Consider the following 7,856-nt stretch of genomic DNA (forward strand, 5'->3'; position numbering starts at 1 on the left):
ATCTACGTATTCCTCATATTTTTAAGATGATTATATCCAAAAATTACGAAAATCGATAAGGTAGAAAAGTATTTATTAAAGAAAATAAAAATAGAAACTAATGAAAACGATGGTAAGACACATGAGAGTTCGAAAGGGAGGTAATTTTTCATTTCGATTTTAACAAGATGATCGCTATTTTTCCCTGCTAACACAATTAGCGTTGTTTTTTTTAATAATTCACTGATAATCAGGTAATTTCGACTGCATGATTTCGAACCTACCATTGTAACTTATTAGACTTGACAAAGAACATTAGTAGAAACCGTTGTTTTTTATCTAAAAACGCGATTTATCGACTACAAAATTTCGTCCTCATAGTGTAGAAGCGCCTAGGAATCTAATAGTAATATTTGTGCATTTTAGTTTACGAGGAAATTTTTTATTTGCATAAAGGGAAACAATTCAGAAACATTTCTCCGTGTAATAGGAAAAAGTACAGCAAACGCACTAAATTAAAAATAACAGAAAATAAAACATCAATTTCCTGAACAATCATTGAATTAAATTAAAATAAATTAGGTTTAATGAAGTAATTAGAATTCGAAATAAATTACAACATATATTTTTGTGTTTTCTGACATGAAAATTGGTAGTATATAAAATAAAACTGAATGATATTTTTTTGCAAACGAAACAAACAATCTCTCTAGTAAAATACATTTCTAAATTGAATGAAAGTCGTAATTATATAAAAAAAAAAAAACAAGGAGAATCAACAAATGTTCTGCACTTCCAATAGTTTTAAATATTAATTAAATTATTTAAATCGTCCAAAAACAAACGAATTGATTGCCTGCTCTGGTCAAAAACTCACCGCGATAAGGGAGAAATGTTTCTCTAAAGCGACTTAGTCCACAATATTTTGCAGTTTATATTGTACTATAGAAAACATTTTATTGATTTTATAAGCATATTTTCATATAATGGCTTTTGTATAAGTTTTCAATTTAAAATCCAGGTATGATAGTTGAATTGTGCATTTATTTGGAATTCGCTCCTGTCTTATCAAAGAACCTATTGATATTATACGGCAAGACCTTTTGCTTGCTTGTGCGGTGATAAAACTTCTCAAATATATTTGTGATGTTAGGCTATATATTGCTGTTAACTTTGATCAAGATCAGACTGTTCCTACTTTAATCGAAGTTTTTCGATTATCGATTTTTGACACTTATCGTAGATATTCCGATACCAAACCTACCTAAGAACACTCTCAGACACATAAAGTAATTTCTGAAATAAAAAAAATCAGCCCAGCCGTTTCCGATTCTATATAAAATAAACTTACATACAGATACACGCAAAATGTATTTTATATATAAGTAGAAATATATAACATCTTATAAATACGAAATTTTACAAAAATAACTTTCATAATAACAGTTATTAATGGAAAGTGTGCGACGTTTTCGATTTGTTTTTGTTTTGTTTTGAAAACGAATATTTTTCATTTACACAAACTAATCACTCATAATAAATAAAAATACCATTAACATGTATAAATAGTTTTGAACAGTCATTATTGAAAAACTTTAAGAACTTCTGAAATTGCCTCCTCCTGTTCTGAGTGGAAGTCTTCAAAAATAAAAACCACAAAACTTTCTTCGAATGTTACAAGGAACGGCTGTCCCCTTTCCATGTAAATAAGAACATTAGATAAGTGAAAATGAGATTAGGATAAGCCGAGATTCGAACCTTGTAAGCAAGGTTCAGAAATAGAATATTAAAAATCGGAATGTTAAAAAGGCCTATTGTTAAATTCTATTATGAAATAGTTAGATATTGTTTATATTGTAAAAAGAATTGATTATCATGCTTTTATGAAACTGAACATAGTTTGTTGAGAATTCTTTGTTGTTAAAAGTGTGTTTGGAAAACGTGTGCTTAGCCACGTGAGTTGATCACGTTTTGGAATCACACTTCTGACATCATATCAGTAAGGGGATTATCAATATAGGAGCTAGAGTTAGTCAGAGAGCAGTAGTTGAGGCAGAACAGTTGAGTCAGCTAGTAAGTCAGGGAGAGAGTTGAGAGTCCTTTGGAAGTTAAAGGAAGAACAGTAAACTATGTAGATCCTGATTGAAATTCCTGTTGTCATCATCATTCGACCAATGAATAAAGAATCATCTTTGTGTTTTTGTAAAATTGTTGTCATGTCATCTTTCAACACCCAAAAGGTAAAGTGTTAAACATCTTATTATGAACATTGCGTAACCCTCCCAAGAATGTGTATCTCTCCTCCTCTCTATATGTGTTATAAGAACTATAAGAACTGTGCATCTATCACCCTATCTCCTCGCTAATATATGTTATAAGAAACATCCCAGAACTGTATAAACGTCTCTCCCCCTCATCATTCTTATATATATGTCCGCGCCGTCTCTCTTCAATATGAATCCCCAATCATATCTCTTTTAATATGTACTCAGTGTCATCCTTTAATATGAAACTCAACTACACAACATACACGTTAGTTGGTGCTTGTTTCCAGTGCACCCAGACAAGGGTGTAGAAAAAAAACTGAATCTCGCGTATACCACGGAAACAACTAAAGGTCCTTAGCTAGACGAACTACACACATATACAATGAAAAAAAAAATAAAGCATACACACTCAAACAAAAAAATTTGCTTGTAATGCATTATAGAAATTAAAAGTTAATCTCTTAGATGGAGTCATAGCCTTTGTTCAGTGGTTCGATATCAGCAATATAAACTTACAACCGGCTAACTTAATAGACTTTCATATGATTGCAGTCAATTGTACATGTAAATCTATATGCATTTCATATATAAAATCAAAAACTATATTTGGTATAAATACACTTCAGTCTATGCCTAACTTGTCCACCCTATTTCAGTAACATATATCTATGAGTTTTATCGTCGTTCAATGATATACTCATAAGGTGCGCCTCGAAGTGAGAAGCACCTCTGAATACGACGTGTAAAACTGTGAACATCACAGCACTGTTCTCATTTTAGTTGTGATGGTTCATTCAGAACGGATTGTGAATTTGGTTTTATTTATTTTATTCCATGCCTTACTATTAAATCTGTATGTATTAATTATAATTAATTACTATTAATGCATACAAATGTAAAACTTAAAATATCTAAATAATAATAAATGCTCATATGAATGACGATGAATCTTTTAATATTTATATTGGCCATACAACTAAGAGAAAGCGGTTGAATATAACATTCGAAACAGTAATACAATCATTTGATTAGAAACGAGTACGATGCGAGTCTATCTCTTCTCTGCCATTATGTTTATGGCTTGCGCTCCTCTGAACTCCACTTTATGGCATCTCGCCAAACTTTCCCCAAAAGGACTCATCAGGCTACAACTACTACCAACATTTTCCCCTACTCTCTGTGCCTAAATATAAATACAAATTCTATAAACAAACCGCCTTTCCTAAAACTGCCCGCTTGTGAAGCTCTGTTCCACTAGCCTGCTTCCCAGCTGACTAAAACATAGTCATCTTCAAGTCCAATATAAACAAATTTTGCTGTCTCGTCACTTAGATAATACAGTTCTGCCCAATTTACAACAAAAACGAGTGTTTTAGTGACCATCGTACACTCATTAACACTTATCCTCTAGTGACCTTTGAGTCTTAATAGCTGAAGACTTTCTTTGTGAAATAAAAATAAATAAATACACTTAGTGAATAGAAGAGTGCTTTTAAAAGTGTATAGAATATTTTTTGTAAAAATATTTTCCAACGAATATGCAGTCACGAGATGTTTTACACACGCTTCTCCTGCTGACAACCTCCAACTCTCTCTCTCTCACACACTCTCTCTCTTTCTCTCTTTCTCTCTCTCTCTTTCTCTCTTTCTCTCTCTCTCTTTCTATCTTTCTCTCTTCCATTTAAACATTAAATATAATGCAAAAATAGAACATGGCATAAATTGATAAATTCATCAATAGCTGAGTGTTTCTAGTTACATTCACGGTTTTGTTTAGTTATTCTCAACCAAAAACATCTTACATGCTTAGTAATTTACATATACTCTTCAGAAAATTTCAACATATTTCTGTCAGAATACAACGTATAAACATATAAGAATAGAATGAAATGTAAAGATTGAAAATTTATCATGGACATAAGCCAACGATTCAATGACGAAAAACAAAGGAAACTACAATATCCATGTTGAACGTCTAACATCTCTACAAGAGACCAGACTACAGCTGTAAGTCAGACAGATAGAGAATGAATTTTCTTGTTATACTAAATAGAAAATGATTCATTCAACAGCTTCCCTCCACATTTCAGAAACGCCATGGCTTCAGTGGAAATACTTAACTGAGAACAGGAATACGGCAACCAAAAGTTTCTATCGCACTACAAAACTAAACCAAACATCCGCGAATGAGGAAACCAGGACCATACGATGTTACACCACGTTATCTGTTCTTTACTGTCCAACCGGTACAGTTCGAAAGATCTTGCAGAATATATATCTATATATTAATACGATAGCGTGTGTTTCCTTTTGTGTGTCACGCTTACATCCGGTCGTTTAATTGTTATGAAATTCCATTTCTTATCTTTATATTAATATCGTAATTCGATTCGGTCGTTATCATGCTGTGCATCCCTAAAAAGGGAAAGTGGAATATTCCAAATAAACCTTGTCACCCCTTAAATGGCAAGTGAATTACTCCAATTCCTATAATAAAACAACCAGCAAAAAATTGGTGTCGCTGTTGAGGCAAAGCTAATAAAAATGATTTGTTCTCCTTTGCCTTTTGGCCAAGATCCAAGTGTAGTATCTGTTCTTCAGATGCTACTTTTCAATTTCTTCTTCTCTCTAATTGGAGTAGAAATCCTTTACGACTAAGACAATATTTTGTTTCTTTTCTCCACGTTAAAAAACGACCCTGGTGTCTAAATCTGTCCCGTGGGGAGGCATTGTAAATAGGTACTATATTTAATGTAACTAAGTTTTAATATTACAAAAGTAACTGGGAAATGTAATTATTTATTTAATTACAAAATGCTCTGGAAATGTCCCTTCTGATTGATTATAAGATGCCTTGGAAAATATCCCTTCTGATTATTTTTTTTAGTTTACTTGCATCCCTATAAGGGCAGCGTTGGACATGAGGCCGGTTAAAAATTTATGGAAAAATCAGCTCCCCAAAAGGGGAAATCTGGTCAGTAACAAAAATAAAAATTGTATCATGAATCAGTCCCGAAAAGGGCTGAAAGTTTACTACTTAGACATTACATTATTTCATGTATATTTTTAGAAGTGGAGTTGGGGATATAAAGTCAGTCCCGAAAAGGGCTGAAACAGTTTACGATTTAAACATTACTTTGTTTCATGTATATTTTTAACAGTGCGATGGCGGACATAAAGTCAAACCCGGGATTGACTGAGATAAGGGCAAATATAGCAGAAAGTGCAAATGTAGCAGAAAGCGAATGAGATGGAAAACATATAGTAGCAGAATACCCGGCGTCGCGTGGGATCGAATGAGATAGGTGAAAGATATATAGGGTATCCGTAAAGTTACTATACAGTCTTATTGTTTTATTGCATTATATTTGTATTAATAGTTAATATTTATTTTTTTTTTTACAGGTGACTTGTGCACCAAAGTTTGTCAGAGTGTTGTGTCACGTTGTCGAGAATGTATTCGAGCTGAAGGCCTCCAATTTGAATATTTGTCATAGAAATTGTTTGCCTTGATTGTTACAGCTTTTCGGATGTAACACGTGTATTTTCTGAGATTTTTATAAACATAAAGGTGTTATTTCTTTTTATTTCTTTTGTTACAAATAAATATTTTAATACAATATCTTACTGTACTGTTAATATATTACAGGGTGTCTGTATAGTAACTTGTAAGACTGTATAGTAACTTTACGGACACCCTGAATACTAGACGAATACGTGGCGTCACCCGGGATTGGATAAGATAGGTGAAACATATATACTATGAGAATACCCGTAATGGATTGATGTGTTTATAATGAAATAATCAGCTCAGGCAATATATCAAAGTTATCATTCAAGTATGGGGAACGACATAGTGGGTTAAAGTTATGAAACCTATTGTCAAAGTTAGTAACATATTCAAGAATTATGAAAAATGGTGAAATGTGAGTTACTTGATTGGTGTGTTTGTAAACAAATAATAAGTCCAGACAATATATCAAAGTTATTATTTTAGTAAGGAGGAGGGCATAATGTGTTTTTTTTTATTATGAAAAATGATTGTCTAAATTAATAACATATCCAAGAATTATGAAAAATGATGAAATTTGAGTTATTTGATTGATGTTTGTAATGAAATAATCAGCCCAGACAATATATCAAAGCTATTATTTTAGTAAGGAGGAGTCTATAAGGTGTGTTAAAATTATGAAAAATGACTGTCGAAATTAGTAACATATCCAAAAATTATGAAAAATGAGTTAATTGACCGGTATGTTTGTAATGAAATAATCAGCCCAGGAAATATATCAAATTTATTATTTTAGTGAGGGGCGATACAGTTTTAATAAAAGGGCTAGAATAATATGATTGTGCCTTCATTCACGCTAAACAGAACGCCCACAGAATGCCCAGCAACAATATATTACATATGAAAAATGCCGCTGTGAAATTTCCACACGTCCCGCTAGTTAGTATATATTATTATTACTATTGTTATTATACTAATATATACTAATAATAGTAATATTATTATTATTATTATTATTATTATTATTATTATTATACTAATATATTCTAATAATGTACCTATTTACTATGCCTCCCCACGGGACAGAGTTAGACACCAGGGTCGTTTTTTAACGTGGAGAAAAGGTACAAAAATAAAAATTGTCTCAGTCGTGAAGGATTTCTCCTCCACCGAAAGAGAACAAGAAAATGAAGTGCAGCATCTGAAGAACAGATACTACACTTTGATCTTGACCAAAAGGCCAAAAGAAATGTAAAAAACAAGGTAACAATGCATGAAACGGTTGTATGACTATATGCTTCAACTACAAGAAAAAAGGAAGAAAAAAGAGGTAATATATATATGTGTGTGTGTGTGTGTGTGTGTGTGTGTGTGTGTGTGTGTGTGTGTGTGTGTGTGTGTGTGTGTGTGTGTACTTGTCAGTAACAATACTTCCCCAATATTCGGCAATATTAACATGGATAAGGAAATGCGAATAAAAAGTACCAACTAAAACTTTGTAGAAAAACTTGAATGCTTGCTCGAAAACAAGCATGGTGATCGATCAAACGCATAGGATTACATTAGATAATAAAGGTTTTCATATCGTAAGCATTACTTGTTAAAGAAAGTTTAGATTTTCGTTCAAAACTGAGCTGAATACCTCTAAAATTTAACTTTTTAAAGTTAAGTCTTTAATTGGTACTCTATCATAATTTGACCCAAAATTTTTATAAGACTATTCAAAACAAACTTTATAATGGCAGCCATTTCATTCTAAGGAAAAACACGCGATTTTAAACCATGTTGCCCTATTTGGGAAGGAACAAGATTCCCAAAGTGAGATCCTTTCGATTAATATTTTTATTAAAAAAACATCCATTTTTTAAATATTTTTTATTCCTTACATTAAAAACTTACTTTATATTTCGTTTAAATTGTTGTATAAAAGTTTCTCTAAAAAAAAATGCACACTCTTTATATAAAATAAATCTTGGTCGCAAAAATCCGTACACGTCTATTGTTTTATATTTGCTTATAGAGGCCATAAACCGATGTCGATCGAAACTTGTGCTTTTATATTATCTGGCTTATTGGGGTCCTTATTCATGTCTTGCTCC

The 7,856-nt window shown here is 32.0% G+C and overlaps 1 pseudogene; it reads right to left on the reverse strand.

Annotated features, from left to right (window-relative positions):
- Positions 1–6,783: 6,783 nt before the first annotated feature.
- Positions 6,784–7,008, reverse strand: LOC145284786 (U2 spliceosomal RNA; annotated as a pseudogene).
- Positions 7,009–7,856: the final 848 nt, after the last annotated feature.

This window comes from Euprymna scolopes, chromosome 1, assembly GCF_053919585.1.
Source record: "Euprymna scolopes isolate OS-2025 chromosome 1, ASM5391958v1, whole genome shotgun sequence".
Lineage (NCBI taxonomy): Eukaryota > Metazoa > Mollusca > Cephalopoda > Sepiida > Sepiolidae > Euprymna > Euprymna scolopes.